At 40.8% G+C, this 15903-nt stretch overlaps 1 long non-coding RNA gene across 1 annotated transcript in view; it reads left to right on the top strand.

Moving 5' to 3' along the window:
* The first annotated feature begins 1807 nt into the window (after nt 1-1807).
* The window catches only part of LOC123510226, a 42104-nt gene continuing 28008 nt past the window's right edge, over nt 1808-15903 (top strand). The window contains exons 1-2 of the long non-coding RNA XR_006676429.1: nt 1808-1943; nt 3189-4851. This is a non-coding gene — a long non-coding RNA (uncharacterized LOC123510226). The remainder of the gene's footprint in view (nt 1944-3188; nt 4852-15903) is intronic.

The raw sequence follows: 15903 nt of genomic DNA, 5'->3' as shown, positions 1-15903 counted from the left end.
ATTATTATTATTATTATTATTATTATTATTATTATTATTATTATCATCATCATAATCGTCGTCGTCATTATTATACTTAGGAAATGTTCATTCACTTATTTATCTTACGTACATATCTGGCTACTTAATTACGCAGGTAGTCCCTTAGATGGTTAGTTATTCATTTATTCAGACAATTTATCTCCGAGTACTAACATTGCATACGGATTGGCGGGAGCAGGAAGACGGATTAAGAGAAACGGCGACTCTGAGGCGGGAAGAAAGGATAAAGAGTAATAATGGTAAGGTTAGATTAGCGTAGCATTTGTGGAGTTGTTATTGTAAAGAGACAACATCAAAACATCGTTGATTAATTGCTGTCTTGAATTCTGATTCATTATCATAATTGATTGATTTTGTCTGCTTGCTGCCACTCCCCCATCCCTCCCCCCATACCCTACCCCGCCCTTTTTAGCTATTCGTCCTCCTGTTCTTTTTCTTTTTCTCGTCGTCGTTCTCTCTCTCTCTCTCTCTCTCTCTCTCTCTCTCTCTCTCTCTCGGTTTTCCTAACTTTCTTTTTTCTGTACCACTTGCCTTGCTCTTTCTTCTTCTCCCCTTCCTCCTCCTCCTCCTCCTCCTTTGATTAGCACGAATGGAGATACTCAGTTAATGCGTCTTGTGTGTGCAATCTCACGACTCTCTCTCTCTCTCTCTCTCTCTCTCTCTCTCTCTCTCTCTCTCTCTCTCTCTCTCTCTCTCCGTATATCTAATTGATATGCCACAAACATTCCCAGAGAGAGAGAGAGAGAGAGAGAGAGAGAGAGAGAGAGAGATTTGACCGTCAACTCCTTCATAACTATTCTCATAAACGCCTCTCGACAACTTCTCCATCATCAAGCAGGGGCGGCCTTTGTCCCCTCCGCCCCGCGCACACCGTCACCGCCGCCGCCGCCGCTGCCGCCTTCTGAGAATGCAGGGATTATGAAGACAAACAATATTTTCCTTAAGCATTATTCTGTCACTACCGCTAAAGGTCCTGGCGACATTTCCTTTATGAATCCTTAGTAGAAAGTAAGGTTGCATTTTCTCTATTTTTCTTTCTTTCTTTTCTTCTTTATCTCTCTCGTTAGTATCATCATCATCATCACCATCTTCTTCTTCTTCTTCTTCTTCTTCTTCTTCAATTTACCGTGTCTGTCTGGGTTGGTTTACTTTTCATTTCACTTCAAATTGCGGGCTGTATCACTGTATTGGAATATTTGTGTGTTTGTAGTTTTCAGTTTCAATTTGAGGTTCTGTTAGTTATGAGAGTTAGCAAGAGGAGGGAACAACGGTAACTTTATTAGATTCCTTTGTGTTACATTTCGCTATAGACTTCAATGCAAATGTACACTCATACCGACAAAATCTACATTCATTCAGATAGCATCAATTCTTTTCTTAACATCCCTCCTTACCCAGCTATTAATTTCCCATCTGAATCCACCACATTACCATACTATAAACAAACCATTCTCCACACTTGATTGAAAGGACAGATAACACAATGCTCAATTATTTTTTGCTGCTCTACAAAAAGAAAGTGTATAGGGTAGCGTAGAGGTGACAGGCCGTGGTGGCAACACTGCTCCACCAGGTCACACTCTTTCGCACTCTGCAACTTCAACTCCTCCCCGTGACCTCCTCGTAGCTTCAATTCACGTACTTCACTTACAAAACGGCTAATATTAATTTAAAATTACACCTGAGGATAATGTATAATGTTGGTGTAAGGTAGGACAGGAGTTAGGAGATGAAATGTAAGGTGGCGTGTGGTAAGTGTATAGGGAAGGACTTGCATCATCACTGGCGGGAGACTTTAGTGTCAATCTGGCGACGTTAGGGAGAGGGTGTGTGAGTTACTGCGGTGCTCCCGTGGTCACTTGGATTCCTTGGGTGGTCAACAAATGTGACTTTTTGACTCGGTTAGTTAGTTGGTTTATTTCTACTTGATATTCAATGGTCAAGAGTTATTATGTGTGTTATATTTGTCGTATTTTGTTGATATGTTGAAAACTTTTGATTGTTGCATTTGGAGATATATTTTGTTGTTGTTGACAAATTTTGTGTTTTGAATAAGAAAAAAAAGAATATATATTGCTAGAAACATTCGATTATTCTCAATATAATCAATAACTTAGAAAAAATATTGTGAACGAGTGTTTATCAGAGAGAGAGAGAGAGAGAGAGAGAGAGAGAGAGAGAGAGAGAGAAAACCTACAATCACAATGATATTAATCCCTGTTGTTCGTCTGTGTGTGTGTGTGTGTGTGTGTGTGTGTGTGTGTGTGTGTGTGTGTGTGTGTTTCATTCATTCATTCATTCATTCATGCACAATTATTTCTGTCTTTCCATATGAGCTTATCTTTATAGACTTATTTATTTATTCATTAATTCATCAGATACTCCTTTCTATACACGATCTTATTCAACGCACGAGCACCACCACCACCACAACCACCATCACCACCTCCACCACCACCTTTTATCTCTTCAAATGTGTAGTCAGGGAGATAAGGAAGAGATCTCAACATTCTCCAGAAGCTGTTCCGTGGGTGATCCAGTTCTCTCTCTCTCTCTCTCTCTCTCTCTCTCTGGTATTCTTCCTTTTATCTTCCTCTTTCCCCAGTCCCCTCCATCCTTCTCTTCGCTCTTTTGTCTCCCCTCTTCTCTTTTTCCAGCTCTTTCTCTCCTGTATCTCATTGTCTCTCTCTCTCTCTCTCTCTCTCTCTCTCTCTCTCTCTCTCTCTCTCTCTCTCTCTTACATCATCATCATCATCTCTTCTATCATCTATTTTTTTTCCACGGCTCCTTCCTTCCTTCTTTCTTACACTCATTCTTCTTCTTCTTCTTCTTCTTCTTCTTCTTCTTCTTCTTCTGAGTGGGGGTCACTTTTTGTACATTTTTTCGCCCTCTTCTTTTTTTAAACCCTTTTGACCACCTGATAGATAGGTGATAAGTGTCTGTGTGTGTGTGTGTGTGTGTGTGTGTGTGTGTGTGTGTGTGTGTGTGTGTGTGTGTGTGTAAATATGTCCTAAAAACCTGAATATATATATACTATCTTTTTTCTCCCTACCGCCTTCTAAACACACACTTCCCTCCCCAATGTGTAACTTTCAGGAGCACCAAGTTAGACTCTCATCTCTCCTCCCTTCTCTTTGCTTCTCCAGAGACGAAACGCATCGCAGGGTCCACCTCGTACCAACAAGGGTGAGGCAGCATGAGGGAAAGAGGGCCGGGGCGCAACATGTGACGGGAGACGCCCTGCTGCAGCTGCGTGGTGGATGCGGCGGCGCTGGTGGTGGTGGTAGTGGTGGCGGTGAATGGAGACACTGAAATAAAAAGAGTTATAATGAAAGCACGGAAGAAGATAAAAGTCTAATGTTTGTTGGTTTTATTATGAGTGTGTGAAACAAGAGGAAAAAAAAGTGAATGAAAGGACCAGGATATGCCAAAAGAAGGTTGCTACGAGAAATGTGACTGAAATGCTGACATGAATTACTAGCAAGAGTCAAGTGTCTATTATAATGAGGTACACTAACATAAATAGCAGGAAATATAAGTGTACGAAGGTAACTGAAGATGTAACTGTAATAATGCGAGACTACTAATTAAGAAGACGTGAAAGGAAACATACTGGAATTACAACGATGCAGATTACTTAGGATTCTTAAATTACATCATCCAGAGACTACCTAGGATAATGTAACGTGTGGTGCCAATATTAAACAGAAAACGGGACTAACCAGTAACCAACCAGCCAGCCAGCCAGTCAGCCAGTCAGTCATCCAGCCACCCCGTCAACCAGCCCACCAGTCAGTCATTCAGGCAACCAACCAAACACTACAAGATTACCAGAAAGAATAGAAAAATAAGAAGATAATTAAGGAAAATGTGACTTCTATATAATTCTTAACAAGGAAATAGGTGATACCACTAACCAGCAAGTCAATTCATCCATATACATGAGTAACTATACATAGAATACTTAAAAGAACAAAATTAGGCTTGAGTGGCTCGAATATTAATGAGTAATTGGAAGCGTGCAGTATTTAGCAATCACTGAGGAAAAGAAAACGGAAAATTACTACATATCAAAAACAAAAGAAAATAATGTAACTAAGTGTCAATACAATAAAAAGAAAATAGTCTAGTAAGCAACCACGCAAGAAGAAAAAAGAAAGAAAAGAAAATAGAAAAAATAGAAAGAATTGTTACATACACAAAATAAAATAAAATAAAATGTAGCTAGGGTGTCAAAACGAGAGAGAGAGAGAGAGAGAGAGAGAGAGAGAGAGAGAGAGAGAGAGAGAGAGAGAGAGAGAGAATAGTAACTAACCACACAAACAGAAAAAGAAGAAAGAAAAGAAAAGAAAAAAAGAAAACAGGAATTACTAGAAATACACCAAATAAATATGTAACTAAAGTGCCAATACGAAACAACAACAACAACAACAACAACAACAACAACAACAACAACAACAGCCTAGTAACCAACCACTCCAAGCCTCAATCAGTCAGTTATCCCGCCAAGAACCGTTAACCACATTCAAAAGCTCAGTTCAAGCAGTGGTGATGACAAAGTGGATACAGAATAGTGGTGTTGTCTCTGGTGGTGCGTGAGGGCTGGTCAACTGAGCCCCAACACCGCCAGCCGCCTGAACCAGCTGGACTTGTGTTGTGGTGGCGAGGTGCGGTGTCGAGTGCGTGGTGGTGGTGGTGGTGGTGACGTGTAGTTGCGGGCGGATCTCGTAACTCACCACCACTGCTCATCATTATCATCTTCTATCATCACTCTTCTTCTTCTTCAAGCTTCAGCGGACGAATCTGAAGGTAGGTGATGTTTTTTCTTGTGTTTATTTATTCATGTATTCGTGTGTGTGTGTGTGTGTGTGTGTGTGTGTTTCACTGTTTGATCTGCTGCAGTCTCTGACGAGACAGCCAGACGTTACCCTACGGAACGAGCTCAGAACTCATTATTTCCGATCTTCGCTTCGGATAGGCCTGAGACCAGGCACACACCACACACCGGGACAACAAGGTCACAACTCCTCGATTTACATCCCTACCTACTCACTGCTAGGTGAACAGGGGCTACACGTGAAAGGAGACACACCCAAACATCTCCACCCGGCCGGGGAATCGAACCCCGGTCCTCTGGCTTGTGAAGCCAGCGCTCTAACCACTGAGCTACCGGGTGTGTGTGTGTGCAATAAAACATTTGGGTTCAGTTTGCTCTGTGTAATCGTGTCTTTTTTATCAGTGCTGTTATCATGTTTGACTTTGATAATGCGAGTGTTTCTAGCACACAGCAGCTGGGCGACATATTACTACTGTGTGTGTGTGTGTGTGTGTGTGTGTGTGTGTGTGTGTGTGTGTGTGTGTGTGTGTTGACGGGTAGGTAAGAAAATCTCTCCGCGTTGGTATGACTTGTTTGGTCTACGTCGTCATTCGTTTTCCTGTTCTTCCTGCTGCTATCTCCCTTCCCTTCCCTCCTCCCCCTCCCCCTCCCCCTCCTCCTCCTCCTCTAATTAATATACGGATGGGGGCTGCAGGTGCTGTGAACATTACTTGTATTTATGGACGCATTTCGCGTTTTTCCTCTTCCTCCTCCTCCTCCTCCTCTTCTTTTTTTTTTTTTTTTCTTCTTCTTCTTCTTCTTCTTCTTCTTCTTCTTCTTCTTCTTCTTCTTCTTCTTCTTCTTCTTCCTCCTATCTTTGTTTGTTGACCTTCACAATTTCCTGTGACATTAAGCAATAACAGATGATGCTGAGAGAGAGAGAGAGAGAGAGAGAGAGAGAGAGAGAGAGAGAGAGAGAGAGAGAGAGAGAGATTTACTATTAAGAGTGAGTGTTTAATCATTACTATCATCTCATCGTGAAGTGGAAGTAGCGACATTCATCTGCCTTTACCTTAAAAGTCAGAGAAAAATGAGAAAATCATAAACAGGGAACGGGTTTTTCTTCCTATTTGTTTATTTACTTCTCTTTTTTTTTGTTTATCTATTCTTTAAGTGAGAGGAGCTCTGTGTAAGGAAAGAGAATGGAAAAAAGTGCCAGTCGTCAGTTCCTAAAGACTAAACAAAATAGTTAAATAGTTCCTTAGTAAGCTGAACACGGTCTTCCTCAGCTGTGTGTAGTCATCTCGCTCAAATATTGATACATGGAGGAGAGAAATACATTAGCAATACATAGATGCAAGCAACACTGTGACTCATCTTGTTCATATATTACTACAGGAAGAGAAAAATGCATTAGCAATACATATATGGAAGCAACACTGAGACTTACTTATCTTGCTCATATATTAATACATGGAAACGAAAAGTACATTAGTGATGCATCAATGAAAAGAAAACTGCGACACTTAACTTGCTCATACGTGGAAGAAAAGTACATTAGCAGTACATAAAGGGAAGCAAGACGTGGGACAACTTACTCATAAATTAATACATGGAAGACAAAAGTACATTAAACAATACATAAAGGCAAGCAAAACTGTGACTTGTCTTGTTCATATATTGATACAGGAGAAAAGTACATTAGTGATACATTAATGCAAACAAAACTGTGGCTTATCTTGTTCATATATTGATACAAGAAGAGAAAAGTACATTAGTGATACATTAATGCAAACAAAACTGTGGCTTATCTTGTTCTTATTTATTAAAACAGGAAGAGAAAAGTGCTTTAACAATACATAAAGGCGAACAAAACTTAGACTCAACTTGCTCATATATAAATACATGGAAGAGAAAAGTGCATTAGTGATACATAAAGAAAACTGTGAGACTTAACTTGCTCATATATTGATACATGGGAGAGAAAAGTCCATTAGCAATACATCAATGCAAACAAGACTGTGAGATGTAACTAGACATGAAAGACAGGGAGCCAATTAATACAGTCCATCAAACATTAGTATTCTTGCGGGGGAAAGGGGGACTGAATGTATAAGATTAGTAAATAAGTGTTCGCTAGATGCCAAAATAGTGACACCTGTGGAGTCTGAGGAATGAAATGATAGGTTGTGATTTTTATGAGTGAACGAAAGACAAACGAGAAGCAGAAGGAAAAGTTGTGTAGTAAATGTAGGTTTTGATCTCATTTAATTATACTCCGTTCTTTTTTCTTTTCTTTTCATTTATTTAAGTTTTTGTGTCTGGTTAATTCCTCGTATCGTACTTACCCTGTTTCTCAAAAGACTTACTTCCCTACGAACACTGACCGGGAAAAAGGAGAAGAAGACAAAAAGAAAAAAAGTGCATTGAATCACGTACGAATTTGACCTCTAAACTTGTATATATTTCTTTAACATTCCCCTCGTGCTTCAAAAGTAAATAGCTTTGTGTTATATCAGTGACGCATTGCCTTGTTACCACTACTACTACTACTACTACTACTACTACTACTACTACTACTACTACTACTACTACTACTACTACTACTACTATTATCACCATAAATTCAGCAGTAGCAGCAGCAGTAGTAATAGTAGTAGTAGTAGTAGTAGTAGTAGTAGTAGTAGTAGTAGTAGTAGTAGTAGTAGTAGTAGTAGTAATAGTAGTAGTAGTAGTAGTAGTAGTAGTAGTAGTAGTAGTGGTAATAATAGTAATAATAATAGTAGTAGTAACAACAGCAGCAAGAATAGTACAAACATTGTTAATATGAATAGTTTAATCATTGTGTGTGTGTGTGTGTGTGTGTGTGTGTGTGTGTGTGTGTGTGTGTCTGTCTGTCTGTCTGTCTGTCTGTCTGTCTGTCTGTCTGTCTGTCTGCCTGCCTGCCTGCCTGCCTGTCCATCTGCCTGCATGCCTATCTGTCCACCTGCCTGCATGCCTATCTGTCTGCCTGTCTGCCTGTCTGTCTACCTGCCTGTCTGCCTGTCTGCCTGCCTGTCTGCCAGTGTGCGCGTAAGAAGGAAGTGGTTTGCAAAGTGCTTCCTACGGCCCTTACTTGGCTCGACGGATGAGAGGACACATTATTTATCTTTTTCCGCTGCTTGCTATTCTTGACGTGAGCAGGTGTGTGGTAATGAGCTGTGTTGGTAACACTGCTTGCCTCCACACACACCGCTGCCAATGCTTTCCTGGTAGGCCTCTTTTTTTTTTTTTTTTTTTTTAAGGTGTGTGTGTGTGACGTGTTTTTTTTTCTTATTTATCATTTATTTTTTCTTTTGTCTTTCACTTCTTTCTTGTTTTTTTTCCTTGTTCATTGAGTTTGACGTATTTCATTGTTTTTCTTGCTTTTTTTCAATCTTTCGTTCTTTCTTGTTTTGTTTTTCCTTTCCTTTTCATTATTTTTTTCATTCTTTCTTTCTTTCTATGTCTTTCTTTTCTTTCCTTGTTTTTTTCATTCTATTTTTCTTTCTTTCAATCTTTCGTTCTTTCTTATTTTGGTTTTCCTTTCCTTCTTTTCATTCATTTTTTAATTCTTTCTTTTCTTTCCTTGTTTTTCCTGTATTTATGTTACATTTACTTTTTATTCCTTTCTTTCAATCTTTCTTTCTTTATTGATTTGCTTTTCCTTTCCTTATACATTAATTTTTTCTCCATTCTTTCTTTCTCCTTCTTTTCTTCCCTTGTTTCCTTCTTTCCTTATTGTTTGACTGACGTATTTCATTCTATTATTCTTCCTTCTTTACCAATCATTCATTCTTTCTTTCCCCTGTCTTTCTTCTCGTTCCTTATTTCCTCTCCTTAGTTAATTATTGAACCACATATTCACCTACCAAGTTATTCAGGCATTTATTTATTCATTTATTTATCTATTTATTTATTTAGGTGTAGTTACTCTGTGTTGTTTGGAGTATGTAAATGAAATAGCGAGTAATTAGGAGTGTTTTATGGTGTGTGTCTGTCTGCCTGTTTATCTGTCCTTGTATTCATGTGTGTCTGTCTATTTGTCTGCGTTATCTGTGGCATTCAAGGAGAGAGAGAGAGAGAGAGAGAGAGAGAGAGAGAGAGAGAGAGAGAGAGAGAGAGAGAGAGAGAGAGAGAGAGAGAGAGAGAGAGATACAGCGAGAGGAAGAGCTAGAATAAACAGGAAGAGAGAAAAGGGGAGATAAAAGAGGGAAGAGAAGGATGGAGGGGGACTGGGGAGAAAGGAATATAAAAGGGAGAATACCCAGAGAGAGAGAGAGAGAGAGAGAGAGAGAGAGAGAGAGAGAATCAAAGCAGTACCATCAAAGTGTCATCAGACCAGTGCCATTTAGATAATACCAGCTAGACCTGTGCCATTAAAACCAGTAGAATCCAAGACCAGTGCCATTAGTGTGCCAGTGTTGCCAGACCAGTGCCATCTTTCACCAGTGCCATTAAGCCAGTGCCCAAACAGTACCTGCCACTACCAGCCTCCAAAAATAGTGCCACTTTTCTCAGTGTTGCCATACCCGCTAACTCACCAGTGCCAGTTTGCTTAGTGCCAGTTTGGTCAGTGCCGAAGTGCTGGCATTGTATCTGGTGTGATTTTAACTAGTGCCAAGTTGGTGCCATTCAAGTCATTGGCACTCAGATCGCTGCCAAGTCGCTGTCACGGTAATTGAATAGTGCCGTTGTAATCAGTGCCAAATTAGAGCCATTTAAGTCAGTGGCATTTAAGTTAGTGCCAAACTGTTGCTACTATATCTAATACCATTGTTTTCAGTGCCAAGTTAGTCTCATTCAAACCAGTGCCATTGTAAGCAATGCCATTCAAACCTGTGCCAAGTTAGTAGGACAGCCTTAGTTAGTCAGGTATTGAGTAGCTGACCCTAGACACCCTCCCAAGAACTGCCTACTCCTTTGTGTTCCTTTGTGCTCGTTACCTTACCTTCCCCTCACGCCTCTGTGTTTCCTGGCAGGGAGGCAAGGCGTGTACCTCTGTCCACTACTCCCTTACCTTCAGCCACCCCACCCATTTCCTGCCCCATCACCCTCCTTGCCTAACCTAACTCAACCTAACCTAACCCAACCCAACCTAACTTAACATAACCCAACTTAATCTAACCTAACACGAACTAACCCAACCTAACCTAACCTAACATAACCTAACCTTACCTTACCCTACCTTACCTTACTTTACCTTCCTCTCACCCGTCTTTGTATTCCCTGCTTCCTTACCTGTTCCCCTGCCTCCTAACCCCTTCCCCATGGCCCCTTGCCCCCTGCGTTCCTGCCCCATCACTCCCTTGCTTCACTTCCCTCTCCTTGCCCCTTAGCTCTGATCCCTGACATCCTGCCCCGCCCAGCCCCCACCCCGCTCCGCCCCATAAGCTCCTTTCCCCCTGCCACACCCTGCTTCCCTCCTGCTGCGGCCACCTGGGAGTGCAGGCAGGGGGCGTGGGCTTAGCGACGCGCCTCTGCTCCCCTCTTCACCCCTCACCCAGTCTCCCCGTCACCCCGGCCTCCCCTGCTTGCATACGCCACGCCGCCCTTCACCCCACGGCTTTGTTTGCTGTGCGTGGCTGTGGGCGAGGCGCACACACACACACACACACACACACACACACACACACACACACACACACACACACACACACACACAAATCGACAAAAGACACGTGCGCGGGATGAGAGAGAGAGAGAGAGAGAGAGAGAGAGAGAGAGAGAGAGAGAGAGAGAGAGAGAGAGAGAGAGAGAGAGACTTGCCACATATGTACAGACAAGCATTCTCGTATATACATAAATACATACATACATATATTTGGCTTTTATACAGACGGACAAAAAGTGACATAGATAAACACGAACATGGCAAGAAAAATAAAAATAAAATATGATGCCACAAACACACACGAGAGAGAAAGAGAAAGAGAAAAAGAAAATAAGACAATTACATGTAAAGAACTATGTGGATATTTTAAATCGAATAAGAAAAAGAAAAAAAATATGAACAATAATGAATAAAATAACAGCCCACACATCAATAAATTCAAACAAGTACGTATATTACATTAAAAAAGACGAATCTATAATTGATCAAATAAATAAACAAAATTAAAGAAAATAGACAAAAAATAAAACAAGATATACATTAGTCACATTTTATCTCAAGAAGGAAAACAAATACAAAAAATTGTAAAAAATGCAAAAAATAGTAAAAAGTAATATATTGTAATGTAACGTAGGCAAGACAGACAGACGTACACCTTAACCAGCAGACAGGTAACACGGTCATTAGCAGGTGAACAGGCCTTAATCAACCCCCACGCTCACCTTACCCTCCCCTCGCCTTGCCCTCCCCTTCCCCTCCTCTTCTCATCTTCCTTCCCCTCCTCCTTCTACCCTGCCTTCCCAATCCCCTCATCTCCCCATCCCCTTCCATCTACTGCTTCCCTCCCTTACTCATCCCCTTCAATTCCCATCCCTTTCCTTTCCCTTCCTTCCCCGCTCCTACTCTGCCTTATTCATCCCCTTCTCTTCTCATCCCTTTCCTTCCCTTCCTTATCCCCCTTCCTTTCTATCTCCTTCCCCTTCTTTACTCTTCCCTAACCTTCCTCTCTTCTAAATCTCTTCCCTCCAACACCCCTTTCTCCCTGCCTCCTTCTCCCTACCTTCATCTCTTCATCCTACACCTTCTCCTCCCAATCTCCCTCTTTCCCTCCCTCCTTCATCTCTTCTTCCTACACCTTCTCCCTTCAACACCCTTCTCTCCCTCCCTCCTTCATCTCTTCTTCCTACACCTTCTCCCAATCCCCCTCTCTCCCTTCATCCTTCCCCCTACCTTCATCCCTTCTTTCTACACCTTCTCCCTCCAACTCCCCTCTCTCCCTCTTCCTTCTCTCTATCTTCACTCACCTACACCTTTTCCCTCCAACCTCCCTCCCTTTCCCCGTCCCTCCATCTCCACACCCCCTCCCGTCTATATCCCCCCCTGGTAGTGTGGGGTGCCATGGCGAGCACAGTGGCAATTAGCTCTTCGTGAATTACCATATGGATATAAATTGATGTTCTTAATGGTAGCGGCACATTGTTAGCCGTATTAGTGTGTGTGTGTGTGTGTGTGTGTGTGTGTGTGTGTGTGTGTGTGTGTGTGTTTCACTGTTTGATCTGCTGCAGTCTCTGACGAGACAGCCAGACGTTATCCTACGGAACGAGCTCAGAGCTCATTATTTCCGATCTTCGGATAGGCCTGAGACCAGGCACACACCACACACCGGGACAACAAGGTCACAACTCCTCGATTTCCATCCCGTACCTACTCACTGCTAGGTGAACAGGGGCTACACGTGAAAGGAGACACACCCAAATATTTCCACCCGGCCGGGGAATCGAACCCCGGTGTGTGTGTGTGTGTGTGTGTACAAGTAAGGCACACATGGTAATGCTAATCTCTGTCTGTCTGTCTGTCTGTCTCTGTCTCTGTCTCTGTCTCTGTCTCTCTCTCTCTCTCTCTCTCTCTCTCTCTCTCTCTCTCTCTCTCTCTCTCTCTCTCTCTCTCTCTCTCTCTCTCTCTCTCTCTCTCTCTCTCTCTCTCTCTCGTTTGTTAAGCAGCGGATGCATTTGTCAGTCATTTAGAGAGAGAGAGAGAGAGAGAGAGAGAGAGAGAGAGAGAGAGAGAGAGAGAGAGAGAAAGAGAGAGAGGGAGATCCGAATCGCTTACATAAATACATTAAACATCTTTTTTTTTCTTTCTCTCTTTCTCTCTCTCTTTTTTCTCTTCTCTGATTATGGGAAAGAAAAAAAGATGTTTGTTTTTATCATTACTATCATTATTTTTTCTCCCATCATCACACGTGACCTTGTGGGCATAATTAGAGGAAAACAGAATTGCTATCATCCTCTCTCTCTCTCTCTCTCTCTCTCTCTCTCTCTCTCTCTCTCTCTCTCTCTCTCTCTCATTGCATTTTTTCATCCATCCGCCTTCTCTCTCCTCCTCCTCCTCCTCCTCCTCCTCCTCCTCCTCCTCCATCTTCTTCTTCTTCTTCTTCTTCTTCTTCTTCTTCTTCTTCTTCTTCTTCTTCTCCTTCTTCTTCTCCTTCTCCTCCTCCTCCTCCTCCTCCTCCTCCTCCTCCTCCTCCTCCTCCTCCTCCTCCTCCTCCTCCTCAGGTAATTTCCGTCTTCCTTCCTCTATTTTTTCCTCCTTGTATTGTTATTGGCATTTGTGAGTGATTGTGCTGGTTTGTACGTGGGCGTGTCTGTCTGTCTGTCTGTCTTTCTATTTATTTGTTTGTCTGTGTGTGTGTGTGTGTGTGTGTGTGTGTGTGTGTGTGTGTGTGTGTGTGTGTGTGTGTGTGTGTGTGTGAGAGATTATGAGTTTTGTCTGTGAGTCTCTTTGTGAATCTTGCTTCTGTGTGTGTGTGTTTCAGTGTGTGTGTGTGTGTGTTTCAGTGTGTGTGTGTGTGTGTGTGTGTGTGTGTGTGTGTGTGTGTGTGTGTGTGTGTGTGTGTGTGTGTGTGTGTGTGTGTGTGGCCATGCCCTTATTTATCATCACTGCTCTTTCAAGTTCGTTTCCTCATGCAGATGTGATGCACTGCTTACGCACGCGCACACACACACACACACACACACACACACACACACACACACACACACACACACACACACACACACACACACACAGAGAGAGAGAGAGAGAGAGAGAGAGAGAGAGAGAGAGAGAGAGAGAGAGAGACAGACAGACAGACAGACTAGAAAAAAACTAGAATACTAGAAAAAACAGAACAGCAACAAGAACAACAACAACATAAACAACAACAACAACAACGAAATATAGGAACCTACCACTACCACCACCACCATCACCACCACCACCACCACCACCACCACCAGTAAACAAGTGAACAGAGCAGCGGAACAACGATGCTACATATTATTGGGTGTCCTTCAAGAGCCGTGGTTTGGGTGAGTCACACGGCCTGGCTCGCGTCAATAATGCGATGGGTGACTGGCGCATTTAACCCTTTCTTTTCCGTGCTGGCCTGACTCTCCCTAGGATTTAAATGCCCGCCCTTTGTGTGTCTGCTTACTATTCTATTACTATTCTCTTACTATTGACTATTTACTATTATCATTTCTACCTGTATCTTTTTTTGTTCAAGCTTTTGTCTATTATATCATTGTTATTTCATTGTTTTCTTGTCTTTTGACCATTCTACTATTACTTCACTATTCGCTTACTATTGACTATCTTTTACTATCATTTTGCCTTTTTCTTTCCTTTTTTTTTTTTTTTTACTATGTGTTGTGTTATTGTTTTCTTCTTCTTACTATTGTTATTACTTGACTATTCTCTCACTGTTTACTATCTACTATTACCATTCTATCTTTGTCTTTTCTTGTTTACGTTTTTTATCTTTTATTTTCTACTATTATTTACTATTCTCAAACTATTTATTATCTACTATTTTTTTTAATCCTTTTTTTTTTTTTGTTTATGTTTTAATCTTTTTACTGTTTCCTGTGTCATTGTTTACTATTCTACTCTTACTTGACTATTCTCTCGCTATTTACTATCGACTATTATTATTTCTTCTTTGTCTTTCTTTGTTTATCTTTCTATCTTGCCTTGTGTCATTGTTTACTTGTCTTATTACTATTTTAATCTTACTATTCTGTCATTTACTATTTACTATTTATTTCTACTATCGTCATTTTGTCCTTTTTTGTTCATCTTTTTGTCTCATTTCACTATTCTGTTACTATTTACTATCTATTGTTTATTTTAGCCTTTTTATCTATTGCATCTTTGTTACTATTTTTATCTTCTTTACTATTTCACTATTTACTATTTACTACTACTATTTCATCTTTTTTTATATTTTGTTTACCTATTTTCTCCGCCCCTTGTTGATCTTTTTACTGTTTGTATCATTGTCACTCTCTACTATTATTATCTACTATTACTACTACTATTTGATTTAGTGTTCTCTTCACTTCCTTTACCATGTGTGTCTATTGTATTATTATTGTTATCGTTGTTGTTGTTGTTGTTATCGTTGTTGTTGTTATCGTTGTTGTTGTTGTTATCGTTGTTGTTGTTGTTGTTATCGTTGTTGTTGTTGTTGTCGTTGTTGTTGTTGTTGTTGTTGTTGTTGTTGTTGTTGTTGTTGTTGTTGTTGTTGTTGTTGTTGTTATCGTTGTTGTTGTTATCGTTGCTGTTGTTGTTATCGTTGTTGTTATCGTTGTTGTTGTTGTTGTCGTTGTTGTTGTTATCGTTGTTGTTGTTGTTGTTGTTGTTGTTGTTGTTGTTGTTGTTATCGTTGTTATCGTTGTTGTTATCGTTGCTGTTGTTGTTATCGTTGTTATCGTTGTTGTTGTTGTTGTCGTTGTTGTTGTTATCGTTGTTGTTGTTGTTGTTGTTGTTGTTATCGTTGTTGTTGTTATCGTTGTTGTTGTTGTTGTTGTTCGTTGTTGTTGTTGTTGTTGTTGTTGTTGTTATCGTTGTTGTTGTTGTTGTTGTTGTTATCGTTGTTGTTGTTATCGTTGTTGTTGTTGTTATCATTGTTGTTGTCTATTTCTCCAAAACCCATGCCCCAGTGGATAGAGTGACTGTTCAGGAAACACTAATGGAGGATACAAGCGTTCGAATCCCCTTTAGAGATAATTATTATTGTTATTGTTGTCGTTGTCGTTGTTGTTGTTATATATTTCTCTAGTTCCCATGGCTCAGTGGATAGAGTGACTGTTTCCAGGATAGAGTGACTGTCCTGGAAACACTAATGGAGGATACAAGCGTTCGAATCCCCTTTAAAGATAGTTATTGTTGTTGTTATCTTTTTACTTGTTCACTTTCTGATTTACGTAAGAAAATGAAATCCAACAAAAGTAAGTTAGAAAAAGGAATAGAGAGAAAAATAGAGGAAGTGGAGAGAAAGGATAGGAGGTGGAGAGAATGATGGAGAGAAGAAAGAGGGAAGACAATACTGAGCTTCTTTGTTGCTTATTAATTCATTCGTTTCTCTGGT

Source organism: Portunus trituberculatus, chromosome 28 (genome assembly GCF_017591435.1).
Source record: "Portunus trituberculatus isolate SZX2019 chromosome 28, ASM1759143v1, whole genome shotgun sequence".
NCBI classification, from domain to species: Eukaryota; Metazoa; Arthropoda; class Malacostraca; order Decapoda; family Portunidae; genus Portunus; species Portunus trituberculatus.
Note: the sequence above shows the minus strand (reverse complement) of the source record. Positions and strands in the feature narration are given on the sequence as shown.